The sequence below is a fragment of the Capsicum annuum genome, chromosome 5 (assembly GCF_002878395.1).
Source record: "Capsicum annuum cultivar UCD-10X-F1 chromosome 5, UCD10Xv1.1, whole genome shotgun sequence".
Classification (NCBI taxonomy): Eukaryota; Viridiplantae; Streptophyta; class Magnoliopsida; order Solanales; family Solanaceae; genus Capsicum; species Capsicum annuum.
The window spans coordinates 106,592,662-106,610,533 of NC_061115.1; the positions used below are offsets into that span (position 1 = coordinate 106,592,662).

Genomic DNA, 17,872 nt, shown 5'->3' on the forward strand with positions numbered 1-17,872 from the left:
AGAGTATCACGCACCATGCACTTCTGTAAGAATTGATTACCTCAAGCTATCTACACCTGGAATGTACAAACGACCCTGACAACAAAGAACACCATCTCCCCCTTGGGAGAAAACCTCAACCTTCTGATTCTGAACTGACTCTTTTAGCTTGACAACGCTAGAATCCTTGTCTTGCTTTTCTTTTACCTCGAAAACTAGAGATGACTCTGAACTACTCTGAACACATACACCACCCTTTGAAGAGTCGACTAAGAGAATACCTAGTCTGGCAAGCTGATGGATTTCCTGAGCTATTTTCTTCTTGCTATCCTCAAATTGAGAAATACTACCCATGGAGAGTTTACTAAGAGCATCGGCCACAACATTGGCCTTGCCTAAATGGTAAAGGACACTCATGTCATAGTCCTTCGAGAGCTCTAACCACCTTCTGTGATGAAGATTGAGATCTTTCTGAGAAAATACATACTGGAGACTCTTATGATCTATGAAAATGTCTACATAAACTCCGTAAAGATAATGCCTCCAAATTTTTAAGGGAAAGACTACTGCTGCTAACTCAAGATCATGATGCATGAGGACACAACCTAAACCTTCTTTGGATACATCACAATATACCACAAAACCGTCTGAACCATCTAGAAGGGTTAGAACTGGAGTTGAGGTGAGTCGAGTCTTTAATTCCTGAAAACTCTTCTCGCATAAATCTGACCGCTGAAACTTGACATTCTTCTGAGTCAATCTGGACATAGGAGATGCAATAGAAGAAAATACCTTGACAAACCATCTGTAATAGCCAGCCAAACCCAAGAAACTCCTGATATCTGAAGAAGAGACATGGCAAGGCCAATTCCTTACTGCTTTGGTTTTCTGAGGATCTACTTTAATGCCATTATTAGAGATAATGTGGCAAAGGAATGCTACTGATCTTAGCCAAAATTCACACTTGCTGAACTTGGCAAATAGCTGATAATCTCTGAGAGTCTAAAGAACAATTCTGAGATGGTCTGAATGATCATGCTCTATGCGAGAGTAGACCAGAATATCATCTATGAAGACTATGACGAACATGTCCAAGTACTACTTGAACACCCAGTTCATCAAGTCCATGAAATTTGTAGGTGCATTGGTAAGACCAAAGGACATGACTAGAAATTCAAAGTGACCATATCGAGTATGGAAAGCTGTCTTTGGAATGTCCCATTCTCTAATTCTGAGATGAAGATAGCCTGATCTGAGGTCTATCTTGGAGAATTAATTGGCGCCCTAAAGTTTGTCGAATAGATCATCTATTCTGGGAAGTGGATACCTATTCTTGTCTGTAACTTTGTTGAGCTGACGGTAATTGATACACATTCAGAGAGAACCATCTTTCTTGCGCACGAATAAGACTAGTGCACCCCATGAGGAAAAGTTTGGTCTGATGAATCCCTTATTTAAGATATCCTTCAACTGATCTTTTAGCTCTCTAAGCTCTGCTGGTGCCATTCTGTATGGCAGAATAGAGATAGGCTGAGTATCTGGGAGAAGGTCTATGCCAAAATTTATTTCCCTTTCGGGAGGAATGCCTGGAAGATCTTCAGGAAAGACAAGAACCTAAGGATCTAGAGAAGAAACTTTAAGTTTGAGTACAAGCAAATATACATGAACTACAACACACATAGTAAAATACAACAAGTGAGGTCCGGAGAGGGTAAAGAGAATGCAAACCTTACCACTAACTCAAGGAGGTAGAGAGACTAAGTACAAAAAAATATAATACCTAAAAAAAAGAAAAACAATTGATGTCATTTTATACTATAAAGATGTGCTAACGTTTAAAGACACTTATACAGTGATTTCGCTCAGGGTAAATGGCTGTTAGCTTCTCTTTAGCACCAGCAATAACTTCTGCCAGTCCTTCCAGTAATGCTATATTGTTGTCATTAAGCCACAAATCTTCTAATCTACAATACGAACCAAAAAGTGAACATGAAGATGATGACAATTCCTAGCACAAAAGAAGTAATTCACACATTTGGAATTACCAGGACAAGTTTCATAATTTGTCAAGTTCTCGATGTCATTAATTTCTGTAAGCTTATTTGCTGATGCATCTAAAACCTGCAGGTTTACCAAGGTAGACAAACCATCCATTTCGCAATACCATTATGGCTCAAGTATAATTCTTCAAGGGCAACGCATCCCTGTAGATTGAAAACAACACAACAGCTAACTCTTAAAACAAAATCGTCTACAATGAACAAAGAACAACTATTGGGAACAAGGACCTGAAATCCATTCATGGAAGTTAAACGGTTGCTCTGTAGGCTGATCTTTTTATTGCATTTCAAACCGGACAATTTAACTGTTTGAATACGATTGCAATCGATCCATAACTCTTGTAGGTTTTTCATATTTTCCAGAAGCTCCATAACCTGTATCAAGAAGGAAAGATCTTCAAAGGTATCTAATGAGCCAGAGAAGCTACATAGTAAACTCACATTTACAAATATATTTGACTTCTGGCAGATTTTTTTTAATTGTCCTGCTGTTATTGTAAAACTTTTGGGATTAAAACTTATAAGTGTAGACTCTTGATAACTATATAATTTCTTTTGAAGTCACGTTTAAGATTAACTAATCCATAATCTATTAGACCCAAGTTCGAGCATTTGCAGCTCATGAAAGTGCTCTATCTCCTCCATCTTGGAGACATCATATTTAGACACATATAGTTCTCTGAGTGTACTGGAGACCTTGGACTATCCTATAAGTGATGATATCTCATTGAAAGAAACATCAAATACTAAAATCTTCATTAATATCGCAACACCGGGAATTTTCTTCAGCTTATTGTCCCTAAGAACTAGCTCCTGAAAAAGACAGTTTGAGAGGACTGATTTCAGATAACTTTAACAGACCTATTGCAGTTGCATATACGACCAGACTATCGTACAAGAAGTAAAATAGGGAAATGTTCAAGTCTGGAAATAAGCTGTTGTCACTCAACATTCTATTTAATCTTTGATCTATGAAAAACAAAATTAAAAGGATAAAAAACTGCCAAGTTGTTGCGTTACACACTAGTATTCAACTTGCAGAAGTGGAATCTGTTAAGATTCTCTAACTAACCAACACATAATATCACTAAAAAGGCTAAAAAGGAAATTTTTTCCTTCTCCTAAGAAATAGAAACTTTTTTTCCTAACGATTTTATGTACATATTACCAAGTTGATACAGAAGAAGGTACAGAACTTAGCAGCAAACTATATAATCCAATACTACGGGGATTTTTGGTCATGAGAATTCACTTTTTTCCAGAAAATTATTTCACTTTAGTGAAAATTGTAGTGTTTGGCCATAAGAATTCCAAATAGAATCCCAAATTGTATTTGGAAAAGTGAAAACAAGTGAAACTTTTTTTCACTTTCTTCATTTTCACTTATCTCATAAAAAGTAAAAAACAACTCCAAGTTATATTCATGGCCAAACACAACTTCAAACTCCAACTTCAACTCCAACTCCAATTCTAATTTCAAAAAGTTGTTGTTTTCATGGTCAAACACCTACTACATATTATCTACTGGCTAGTATAAAAAGTCCAAATACTTATCCATCATATCTAAGATGTTGCTATAACACCAAAAGAATATTTTTTAATGCATTTATTTTTTACTCTAAAAATCTGTAAGTTTTTCCCATCAAAGCATGCACTATTTCTTTCCAGCCATAAGGTCCACATTATACAATTGGAAATAGTTCTCTATATTGGCTTAATCTTATTTTAACTTCCTGTGATTGTCACACTTCCAATAAGCTACTAATTTTCTCTGGTAACACCAAAGATATGCCCATCATGCTAAAGAAAGTTCCCAATATTGTCCTAAAAATTTGCAATACAAGAAAAGATGTCCAACTGTTTCCTAGTCTGCATTACAGAAATAACATCTGATGCACAAGGAAAAACCTTATCTTTGTAAGTTGCTCTGTGTTTTGGCTGTTAGCAACTAAAACAATATTCTTTTACAGATGCTCCAATTTTCCAAATCATCATCCATAGCCAGTTAGGAATTCCCTGATAAACTGTTCAACAACATTTTGTAGAAGCTATTAACTGAGAATACATTATCCCTACTGTTAACCCAAACTAACCTGTATGCTTTGTCTTGTTCCATTGAACATGAATTTAGTTGTTGAAGTAGTTTGCAACAACTATCTATTTCCAAACCATTTTAGATTTCTTCTAAAAGTAATAGAAACTAAGGTCATTTTGTAAAGCAAACTTAGACTGGAGAAGAGCAGAGACTGGAGAAGAGCAGAAAATGACCTTTGTATAAGAGATCCAATGCCCACTTATGAGATTATACTATGTATGTTATTATTATTGTTGTTGTTGTTGTATTTAACTCTCTACCCATATTCCCTCTCATCCACTAAATAGGAGTGTGATATAAGGTGAAAAAAAAGACACCACTCAACATACATAAAATTCTGAGATGCACCCAGCAAAGCCCCTCCAACCATGATAGTGAAACTAGAACATATCACTTAGAGAGAGAAAATGCTCTGGGATACATTAATCGATTAGAAAAGACCTTTTATTTTCCAGTTAAAACCTAGGCTTTCTAGCCTTCTTTTTGGAGAATTCAAATTTAAAGAAACATGGGGGAGAACAAAGACTAATTTGCAGCCTAATTCAAATCATATGGTATCATGAGAAATAAAATGAGGGTGGATGTATAGTTTGGCTGGGTGAAAAGGAGTAGGAATTTGATGTGTATAACTACATTTAGCAAGAAAACCATGAAATGTTTATGATTTGCATTGCAGGAAGGATCAAAATACAAAGAGGGTGTTTGGATTGACTTATTTTTAAGTACTTTTGTCTTTTAAGAACTTTTTTATTTATGGAGATGTTTGCCAAAGACAAAAAGTTCTACCTACTTTTGGCTTTTGGTTTTTGTCTTTTGGCTTTTAAGTCACTTTAAAAAAGCCCATCCAAACACCCTAGTAGAAAAGCACATGAGAAGATGGAATCCTAAGGAACAACAACTTTATTCTTCTATTCGAGGATAAACAAATTAGGCCGATTCTTTAGCATTGTGACAGTACAAGGAGAAAACATATCAGTTATTATTATCCCAGAAGTTACAATTGTTGTTGGGTGAAGGGATATTACTATTTAGATTGCCAACTTTCTTTCTACCTTCTCAATGACTCCCATAAATATAATTATAACCGACTCCTAAAGACTCACCCTAATAAGTAGTTGTAGGGAGCTAAATGCACCCCAATGATACAAAGGACTTTGTTGAAGGATGGCTAACACTGATAGTATAGCAAGGATAGAGAGGTTATATTGACCAATAAGCTAATAAAGAAGGATCACATGAAGTACAAGCTTTACAATGGCAACTCTGAATGGGAGGTTGAGTCATCAAGAAAAGCAAATGACACTTCAATAAGGAGGAGGGTAAATAAGAAGGGGGCGAGTGGTAAATCATTCAACAAATAAATTCACACAGGTGTTTATAGGAATTAGAGAGAAAATGGAGGTACAAAATAAAATCCTGGATTCTAAAGATCCGAAAAAAGGTCTTTTGACTTGGTGCACAGTGCCTAATGCAATTTTAATAGTAGATAATTTAAGCAGAGAATTGTTATGAGTTAGCGCTTTCAATCCAAGCATGTGCAGGATATGGATCACACATCACTACATTAAAACTTTAATTCTATATAGGTGTTTTATTTGATTAACATGTCATGGTATTCTTAAGAATACTGATAAGATAGGGGTCATAGAAATTGGTAGGCAAAGGAAAGAAACTTGGAGAACGACACTGATATGCTTCTTTTGGATATTTTATTTTTTAATAAACATGGTGTCCAGGCCGGCTTGTGCATATCTCGACTAATTCCATAAGATACCTGCCACCTCCTACCACCAATAGGTACCAGGCAACCCTGTTCACCAAGGCTAATCACCTAGTATTTGCCCCTATTGAGAATTAAACCTGAGATCTCATAGTGTTGAAACCAACTTCATCAAACCACTAAACCACACCCTTGGGTGCTTCTTTAGGATCATATGGATAGAAATATATAGAAAATTATTGATTAAAAAAAGGGCAGCCCGGTGCACTAAAGCTACCATTATGCGCGGTGTCCAGGAAAGGGCCCCACCACAAGGGTGTATCGTATGGTGGTGCTCAGACCAGCTAACACCCAGAAGTTTTCTTTTATTGCATTATACTGTTAGAATAATTAGAGAATCTCTTTCGTATGGAGAGTTAGGTTAACTTGATAAATAATGTGGTTGAGCAACACAAAAATTATGAACATATTTCTCAAGCAGACTTGGTAGTCCATTAAGGAAATACTTCTGGTGTATCCAAAAAAAACATGTAAGCAAACTATCTTTCAATCACGGTTCATTAAGGTCTATCAATTTTATCCAAAATAAGCCTACACTACTCAAATACAATTTAGGTTAGATAGTCAGTTGCAGTCTCATTGAATTCCATTAATCAAAATTGTAACATACTGATAAGGTTAGACAAGAAATCACCGTTGTTCAGCATTTTACCTAGTCCAATGAATAAGCAATTATAACTTATGCATTATACTGGAAACTCTATGTAATTTAATGCTTCAGTAAAAAAATTTCACCCTTTCTATTTGAACATCACCGCTATCACTGGAAAAAAATATTATTAAAATATGCATCGCATTGGTGTGGGGTGGTTGAAATGGAGGCTAGCATCTGGTATCTTATATGATAAGGTGTCACTAAAACTTAAAGATGAGTTCTACCGAATTAAAGTTAGATTGACTTTGTTGTATGGGTGTAGTGTTGGGCTTACAAAGAGAGGTATGACCAAAAATAAAGATATTCAGGCCAAGGTGGAAGTGACCTTTGAGGCGGACAAGATGTGGGAGTCTAGGATAAGGTGGTCAAGGCATAACAAGAGAAAATGCACAAACACCTCAGTAATGGGGTGTAAGAGGTTGACACTGAATGGATTGAAAAGAGGTAGAGGTAGATCAAAGAAGTAAAGATGAGAGGTGGTTAGACAGGACATGGTAAGCCTTCATCTTACTGAGAACACAACCCTGGATAGGAGGGTATGGAGGTCAGTAATTTAGGTAGAAGATGGGTAGTAAATAGCATCGCATCTTATCACTCCGTCTAGTAATCTTATTAGTATTTTCGATTTTTTTTTATTTTATTATTTTTGTATTTCACTCTTAGCTTTACATTACAACTTACTGTCTCGTATGCCTCTATTTTCTTACTATTTTTCTATTGATACTATTTATGTCTTAATAAATGTTGTGTTTTTGCTTTCTTTGAACTGGGGGTCGATATGAAACAACCTCTATACCTTCCAAAGTAGGGGTAAGGTTTAGGTACATACTACCCTCTATAGACCTCACATGTGGAGCTATACTGGTATATTGTTGATTAATAGTGGAATTAATATGAAAAAAATCCCCTAAAATAGTAATCAAAATTTTAAAAACAATCTTATGGTACATCAATTTTATGAACCAATTGAAGCCTATACCACTTTCAAGTATATATCATGTTAGATAGCAAGATGTGATCTCATTGAATTCATGAATCAAATAGGAAGCTAGGTTAGTGCTACCACAATACATACAGGCAAAGATTCATCATTGTATATTTCGAAGTGGTTATAGGTCATACAGATATGCTCATAAAATCTCTTTTTTACAGAACCAATGATAGAGAAGAATTTCTAGTAGCACAGTAGGCTTAAGATATATGGTACTTCCAGGTGGTTAATTTAGTTATAGAGAAGAATCCTGGAGTCTTGTTTATTCTATTTAGGTCCCTAGTCATTTTAATGTAAGTTTTACTATTTGCATATTACTCCTTATAGTTATATAAAAGGAGTGGGGAAAGAAAGGAAGCTATCAGAATTTGCCCTAGAACTTCTTCTTTATTAGTCGCATTTACTTACCTTTTTTGACTGATAATTGAGCTTAGTATCAGTGGTATCAAAGCTATATTTTAGCTCTATGGTTGCTCAATGGGAAATGAGATGGAAGAGGTTCTTAGTATATTAAAAAGGATGCCAACTGATATGGCTCGATTTGTCACACGCTAAAATCAATTGGAGACTAACCATAAAATTGCAGTTAGGAATCAAGAGAAATCTTTGAAATAATCAAGAGAGATAATACATGGGATGACGGCTAGAAAGGGATGAGGACATGTGTCTATTGGATAGGGAGTTGTATTCACCATCAGATTCAGCTTTTCAGATTGAGGATTCCTCTACTCGAATGAAGATATCATCATCTTCTCATGTAGTAAGACAACAATCACTCACCACCTCGCTTAACGAGCAGGGTTCTCAAGGTTAGAAACCCCAAAACCATTCCCATGTAAGCCAAGAATTCAATACATCAACTGTGGGAGTAGTTTCTATGCCCATCTCCATTGGTGCAGTCCCACAAACACCTTACGCTAAAGATATACCTGCCTCTATTTTACCTTTACAATTCATCCCTACGCCGCCAATTCAGATAACCAAACCTCCTCTTCGCACTTTTTTTTTACAAATTCCACACCCAACCCAATCTCACAACCAATATCAACCTTATCCTAAAATTCTATAGCCAAATCACACAGATTCCTTAACCGATTTATAATCATTCTCCTTACGCTAGCTACACCCCCTACACCTCAGTCGTCCCAATCCTTTCCTTTTATTCCTAACCAGACCATGAACCACACTAACTTTCCCCTTCCCATCTTTACTAAGTACACCAAGATAGAATTCCCAAAGTTTGATGGCGGGGACTTGAGAACCTGGTTATATAAGGTGGAATATTTTTTTCCTGTTGAAGACATATGTATCCACTAGGTAATGAGACCGGTAGCTATTCATCTTGATGGAGATGCTCTACAATGGCATCAAAGGTACATGAGGAGTAGAGGATAGGCTCCCCTTCCTAGTTGGGAGAAGTATGTGTATGCCTTAGCTGACAGGTTTGGAGCTGAATATTTGTATCCTACGGTTGAGTTGATGAATTTTAAGCATACTGGTTCCGTTAAAGACTACTAGCGGGCCTTTGATAGTGCCCTGGCTAGGATTAATTTGCCTGTAGAGCATGCTATTAGCATTTATATTAATGACCTAAAGCCTGAAATTAGGGATGCAGTGAGGATTGGGAACCCTGTAACTTTACCTCAGGCTTACTATTTGTCTAGACTACATGAGTTAAATTTTGATACTCAAAGTAAGGTGTTGAAAGTTTCACATACTAGTCATAATTATACAAACTTGAGAAGTTCTGAAGGTTATAGTGACAGTAACAAGGTTAAAGGTTTAGTTACAAAATTGAACAAGGGCAATGTTCCTAACTTTGATAGTAATAGGAGAAGAAGATTGACACTTGCAAAGATAGAGGAGAAAAGGTCCAAAGGGTTATATTTTTTCTATGATGAAAAATATTCCTTGAGGCACAATTGTAAGACTAAAAGGCAGTTATATTTCTTAGAATTAGAGATGGATGGCTTGGAATAAGTAGCATCGACTGAAGAGGAGTCTATAGAGGATGTAGATCAATCCTTGGTTGAAGAGGATGAAGAGGAGATTAGGGAAATTATGAAATTCCCCTCTGAGAACTAAATGGAATTAGGGGATATAGAACCTTAAGAATACAAGGGTTTACAGAGAAAAAGACTATCACTATCCTTATTGATTATGGTTCTACCCATAACTTCATTAACGAAAAGGCTGCATAGAGAATTGGTTACTAGTCTCATTACATTAGTCCTCAAGATGTATCTTTCGCTGATGCTAGGGTCGTTCAATGTATTAAGGGAAGTTAAAAGTTCCAGTTGATCTTGCAGGGTACCTTGTTTCAAGACGACTTCCTGGTGTTGCCAATAGGAAATTGTGATGTTATGTTGCGCATACAATGGTTATGCAAACTAGGGGACATACATATGAATTTTGACTAGATTTTTATGTAGTTTATGTATCAAAGGAAGTCTATAACCTTGCAGGGTACTTGCCCCTCATTTAAAATCGTGGATTCCAAGGCATTTAATAAAATCTCTATAGATACTGCTCAAATATTCATGATCAAGGTAAGTTCTGCTGGGGTCTTAGATCAAAGAGGTGTGCAGAGTGAGAAAAATAGTCCAAGGGAGATACAATTATTACTGGAAGAGTATCAAAAATTGTTCCAAGAACCAAAATAGCAACCTCCCTCAAGAGGTGTGTTTGATCACAATATACCTCTTAAGGAAGGAAGTCAACTAGTAAACTCTGGACCATACAGATATAACCCTATTTAGAAGGATGTGATTGAAAAAATGATCCAAGAGATATTGTATCAGGGTATTATCTAGTATAGCTCCAGCTCTTATGCCTCACCTGTGGTGTTAGTAGGTAAAAAAATAGTATTGGAGGCTTTGTGTGGATTATAGAGCCTTGAACAAGGTGACTATTTAGGCTAAATTTCCAATACCCCTCATTGAAGAATTGTTGAATGAGCTAGGAGGGTCACAGGTGTACTCTAAAATAGACTTAAAAGCAGGGTATCACCAAATTAGAATGACTACTACTGATGCACAGAAGACTGTATTTAAAATACACTCAGGGCGCTATGAATATTTGGTCATGCCATTCGGATTGACCAATTCCCCTTCAAGTTTCAAAAGACTCATGAATTATGTTTTTAGGGAACATTTAAGGAAATTCATCCTTGTGGTTTTTTAAGACATATTAGTGTTTAGCAAGAGTTTAGAAGAGCATGTAGAACATCTGAAGATCACTTTTGATTTACTGGTTCATCATTAGCTATTTTCTAAAAGAAGTAAGTGTGTTTTTGAAGCTAAGAGAGTGGAGTACTTAGGTCACTATATTTCAGTTGAAGGGGTGGCTACCAACCCTAAGAAGGTGGAAGTTGTGCAAGTTTGGCCAGAACCTATTAACCTTGAATAATTGAGAGGTCTTTTGGGGTTAGCAGGGTATTATAGGAGATTTTTATAAAGGGGTATGGAGTTATTAGTAAAACCCTTACATATTTATTGAATAAAGACAACTTTAAATGGTATAGCAAGGCCATGAAATCTTTTGAACATCTCAAGAGGGTGCTCACTATAGCCCTAGTTCTTGTGCTACCTGATTTTTCCATCTTTTTTGTTGCGGAAATAGATACTTACAGTATGGGTATTGGTGCAATGTTAATGCAGAGGGGATAACCCATTGCCTAATTAAGCAAGATATTATCTCCTGAACACCAAACTTTATCAATTTATGATAAGGAGTTATTAACATTAGTTATGGCTGTGAACAAGTGGAATCAGTACTTGGCAAGTTGTTCTTTTACAGTCAAAACTGATCAAAAGGCATTGAAGTTCTTTCTAGAACAAAAGTTGCACATTGGGTTATAACTCAAGAGGATTACCAGGCTCATGCAATACGATTTTACCATTGAGTATAAGAAGGGAAAGGATAATAAGGTGGCAGATGCACTATCAAGGTTGCCTATACCAGAATTTGCTGCACTTACTCTGTCAACAATCAAGACTGATTTGCTGAAAATGATTATACAAAGTTAGGACTTAGATGATGAATTACTAAAGAATATTCAGACCTTGATAGAGGGCAAATCTACAGTTTAGGGATTGTCATTTATCTATGGTCAGTTAAGAAAAACTGGGAGATTAGTGGTGGGATAAGACATGCAGCTAAGAAAAGATGTTGTTAGGCTGTGGCATGCCTCAATAGTAGGAGGGAACTCCAGGATTGAGCCTACATACATAAGATTAGCTGCCTTGTTTTATTGGAAGGGAATGAGAGAAGATATTCAACGGTACATTAAGACTTGTGATGTTTGAAAAAAGGCAAAAGTATGATACCATTCAATATCTAAGATTGATACAACCCCTCATGATTCCTACAACTGCTTGGAGCAGCATTAGCATGGACTTCATATAGGGTTTACCTAAGTCAAAAGGTAAAACTGTGATTTCGGTAATTGTTGATAGACTAACTAAATATGCACACTTTATTGGCTTGTCATATCCGTATTTAGCCACTGATATTGCTAAGTTGTTTATGGATAATATGTATAAATTATGTGGTGTTCATAAGGATATAGTGAGTGATAGGGACCCAGTGTTTACAAGTAAAATGTGGTAGGAACTATTTTCTATGTTGGGAGTGACCCTGAGCACATCTACTGCTTATCATCCTCAAAGTGATGGACAGACAGAGGTGGTAAATAGATGCCTTGAAACATACCTCAAGTGTTTTTTCTTTGATTCACAAAAGGATTGGTTTTTTTACTTGGCTGCTACTGAATAGTGGCACAATACTACATTTCACTCATCAATTCAAACTACACTATATAAAGCTTTAAATAGGAAACCTTCTCCATTACATCTACCCTATACGACTAGTGATTCAGGGATGGACGAGGTGAAACAGAGTTTACTTACTAGAGAATTCAAGTTTCAGCTCCTAAAATATCACCTACAAAGGGCTCAACATAGAATAGTCACCCAGGCCAACAGACATAGATCAGATGTGCAATATGATGAAGGGGCTTGGGTGTACTTAAAGATTCAACCATATCAAAAAATTACTCTCTCAAGCTCTCCTTTTTCCAAGCTATCCGCTAAGTACTATGGGCCCTATCAGATTGTGCAGAATGTAAGAAAGGTTGATTACAAACCCTTTTTGCCTGCTCAGATGTTGTTACACCCTACTTTCTTTGTTTATCAACTCAAATTATATCACAAAGTGCCTGACAATATCAATCATCCTTCAGTTGCGGATATTGAAAGCCCATATTATCCTTAACCATTGAAAATACTGGATAGGCGTATGATTCATAGGGGAAACAAGGCAGTTGCACAAGTGTTAATTCAATGGGACCAACTTCCATCTGAACAAGTAACTTGGGAAGACTATCATACTCTTAAGATTAGATTCACTTCATTCCTTCCTTGAGGTCAAGGAAATTTTCAACAGGGGAGATCTGATAGAGAAGGAGAATTTCTAGTAGCTTAGCAGGCTTAAGATATGGTACTTCCAGGTGGTTAATTCAGTTAAAGAGAAGAAGCCATGAGTCTTGTTCATTATATTTAGGTCCCTAATCAATTTAATGTAAGTTTTACTATTTGCACATTACTCCTTAGAGTTATATAAAAGGAGTGGAAAAAGAAAGGAAGCTATCAGAATTTGCCGAAGAATTTCTTCTTTCATAGTTGCATTTACTTACTTTTTTGACTGATAATTAAGCTTAGTATCAACCAATCAGTCAACATTGATATGCTCATAATATCTATCTTCTTGTAGAAATAATCAGTCAACTACGTCTCAATTACAAATCAATTGAGGTTTTCTCTATACATAAACTGCTCTATTCAAGTTAATTTTATGCTTATACAAATTGATTTTCTCCAAAACTGGCTTATCCCTACACATAGGCATTCAAGTCAAGTATGATGGTAAAAAAATATTTAGACATGTAATAATAATAATAATAATAATAATAATAATAATAATAATAATAATCCTTTAAAAGGAGTACTTAGACATGTAATAATAGTAATAATAATCATCCTTTAAAAGGAGTATTTAGACCTGTTATAATAATAATATTAATCATCCTTTAAAAGGAGTATTTAGACCTGTTATAATAATAATAATAATAATAAAAATATTTTTAAAAAGTACAGGATATAAATGAATAAATAGATGTATACCTCGAGGTGAGAAATGAGGTGCGAAGAGGAAAGAGGCTCAATGGCAGCATCAGTAATAAGGTTCTAATGAAGAGAGAGTTTTTTGAGGTTAGGGAGTTGGGGAACACGGGGGTCTAAAGAGGACAAACGATTGGTTGTCAAGTCTAACTCGGTGAGACTCAAATGGAGCTCCACTGATTCCAGGTCGTGTAGCTGGTAACTCGTACGATCAAGTAACGTTGGTGATGCTTCCTCTAACATTCCTAGGTTTTTGTCACTTTGATGGAGAACGGAAAAATTGGTTAACCGAACAGTAAGTTTTCCAGAGAAAAATGAGCTGATAGATCTGCCACGTGGCATTTTTTAAGCATAAAATTAAAAAATATTTTAAGATAAAACTAAATATTATAATAAAATTTTGAATCGAAAAATTGAGTATTTTAATTTAAAATATATTATTTTAATTTCTAGAAGAAATTTCATTTAATAATAATAATAATAATATAATAATAATAATAAGTAATAAATAGTAGTAGTAGCAATACACAAGTTGTATGCAGTTAATTTGAAAAAAAATGGTAATTTTTAGAACAAAGTTTGATAGTATTGTAATAAACAAATTCAATTTAAGGATATTAAATATTTGTATTTAAAAATATTAATATTGTAGAAGCATTAAAAAAATTTATTATATTAAAGTTAGGAACGCATAGTTGAAAAGTACCAAATAAATTCTAACTATTTTATTTAAAAATAATAACAATAACAATAATAATAATAATAAATAAATAAATAATAGAAGTCATAATTTCAGTACATAAAATTTAATTATTTTGTAACCACAATTCAAGAGCCTTAAATAAACTAAAACTATTTCATAATCATAACAATCAATAAATAAATGATAGTGTATTGTACTAATATGAAATTTAAAGATAAAGATGAAAATTTCAAAATAAATCAATTCTACGTATTTTTGAGGTATGCCTTCTTTTGAAAATATTCTACATTTCTTTTATGGTTTTAAATTGCATATACAAAAATATAAAGTTTATTTTAATTAATTTAAAGATTAAGATAAAGTTTGATAAAAAAAATATTTATCTTGAAATTTTTATAACATTTTTTATATTTAAAAGTTGAAATTATAAGAGGATAAATATTATTTTAACAGATATAAATTATTTAAAGTAGTAGTCTTTAGATAAAGATAAGTTTCTGAAAATAATTTTGTTGAATTAGTCGTAAATTTTTGAATTTTGAATTTCAAATAGAAGTTAGGATTCTTTTATCATTTAAATTGAAAACAAATTTATACTAGATAAAGTTGTTTTTGAATTAACTCTTTCTATGTAAACTAAGTTTTCAACCAAACTTCTCATTACATTCTTTAAATTCTTTTCAACTTACTCTTTAATTATTCAATCAAATTCATTTATTGCCTATACCACATTCGTGGTTGGCAATATGATTACATTAATAGATCTATACACAATTTGTATATTATTTAAGTTTGATTTTTGATTATTTTATTATTATTTGTAACAATTTGTGTTTTCTTTTGTTAAACAGAATTCCTATCATGGATAAAGAGGCTATAGATCATGCATATAAGATTTTTCAAAATAATTACCAAGGTATGTTATTTATACTTGATTTAATTTATTAATTAATTTTTTATTATTTACAACGAACATTACATTTATCGAACCAGTATATATCATGAATATCGTAATTAATTAATACGGCTGGAACTAGGGCTAAGTCGTGTTGGGTACCTCAAGTCCAACCGAGATCGGAGACCACCCCCAGTACCCAACCGTAACCACCTTATACCCGATGTCAAATAATTCCAATTATATAACATAACAAGATGGAAAAATCATAAATTATATAGAGTAAAATGGTGATAACCTTTATATTAATACCAATGTCAAGGATGACACCAAAACCGACACCGTCCATACCAACAAAAAGTAGTCTCAGAAAACCTCTATCTGAAATCAAAACAACATCAGGTCGGGACATGCCCCTGACTATAGACAAAACCAAAGTCTTAGAAATAGCAAAAGTATATAAAGAGGACCATAACATGAAATGGATCCTTTTGGAGTATGGAAACTCACTACTTCAATCCAATAGAAGTTGTTCCCGGATCCAGGATCACTGAGCAGGATAAGTAGTATGGTTAATTCCTACATCGCGTGGGGATACAACGCCCGAAGACGCGTTAGTGGGTGAACTCTAGCATGTACTCAGGAATAAGGATAAAATAATGCCAACATTTAAAACCAAGTAAATAACCATATGCAATCACATCCATACAAATATCTATATAATCTCTGTCGGGGAAGGGAACCGATTTTAGCATGTATTTAAATCTTAACTTGGGTTGAGTAGCTTGACTGTCATAAAACCACACACAAGCTGTATGGGATAGTTTTACCCCCTAAAAGGGCCTCGGTACGTGTAGCCGCACGAATCAGAGATATCATACGGGTAAGGGATTCCCGTGTACCCTTCGCCCTCCATGATACATAAATACAAGTATGACTTAGTGGATTTTTGGGTACACCACAAGTATATGGTCACCATGAACAACCCTCATGTCGTCAAACATGGGTTTCTAGTGTCCGTCCATTGAACTCACACCTTCACGGTTAGCTATCACACCCAGCCATTATTGTCTAATTAAAACCTTTAGCACATAACCAAATCATAAATTTCAGATTTTATTACCAAGGCCTTATATAGTGGTATCATCATACCAACTATAGCTTGCAAGCAATTTCATTAGCCAATACTTAGGGGATTTCCATGTACCCCATAGATCCCATTATTAAAATTGCTTGGGGGATTCCCGTGTACCCCACAAGGTTTTTCATTTTAACAAAAGTCATGGACACCAAGGCCTTACTATTTAACCATTTAAACTTTCCAAACCAACTTTAAGTTCCATTACCATATTACGCAATGCAAAGTTTTCAGTGAAAGTCCAACTATGTGACAAAACCATTCTTATAGGAATAACATGTTGAGGGCATATAGTTTGCAAAAACAAAACCAAGGACCAGTTGATCATTCCCATGAAACCACACGTTCAATTCCACAATTTTAACATGAAAATCATAAGAAAAACACAATAAATAATATTCATCCATTAACAACCAAAAATCCCAACATATAATTCAGAACAAAACAATACCCATAATTAAATCATGAAAACCATTCATAAAAACATGAATTTAGTTGAGCTAACAATGACGGAGGAGTAACATGCCTTAGATACCAAAGAAGACAGAGACATTTGCTCTTGGAAGCCCCTAATTGAATCACCTTGAGGAAACCCTAGCCTCTTTCTTGTACCAAAAGCTTGAGAGAGATTTGAGAGTGCTTAAAGTGTTTTTGATTGAGAATAATAGGGTAAATAAAGTCTCAATAGTCTTTTAAGTTGTGGGGTCAAAAGAATTTAAGAGGGGAAATGTCCAGAATAACCCCAACTTAAACTATAAAAATTCCCACATGTGGGTACGGTTTGGGCACCTCACTCATACCCCATCATACAAGTAGTACCCCTAACTTGTACCTAGGACAGAAAGTTAGACATCACATACAGTCCACCATACGACTCCCCTTACCTAAGTCGTACCCATACCATAAAACTAGTACCATCAAACCATATCCAAGACAGAATCAAAGGGGTCAGATACTGGACAACATACGAATTAGAATATACCACTCATACCAACTCCATACGACCCTTATTATGTCCACTCGTACGTTGGATAGTGAATGACCTACCACACACATTATTATCATATGACTTAGGCTACTAAGTCATGTCCATATCATACTACTAGTAAGTTTGAGTAGTATGATGGCCAGAGAGTTCAAAACTCATGAAATTTCAAAGGACCAGACCTAGGGTATTTAATTCTCCCCCACTTGGATCATTCATACCAAAATAAAATAATAAGGCAATACAAGCATGATTATACCCCAACACCTCAGCTCTGACCTTTAACTAAGTTAGAAAATAAAGACATAAGGAAATTAATATTTTATTTAACAAAGTTTGAAAATAAGGACGTTATAAACAACACATACCTTCTGCACGAATTCTCGAAGTAGAAAACAGGAATGGATGCTTG

General features: G+C 34.8%; 1 pseudogene; it reads right to left on the reverse strand.

The window, feature by feature from the left end:
* Positions 1 to 1,718: 1,718 nt before the first annotated feature.
* LOC107871901 lies at positions 1,719 to 14,081 on the reverse strand (annotated as a pseudogene).
* Between the last annotated feature and the right edge of the window lie 3,791 nt (positions 14,082 to 17,872).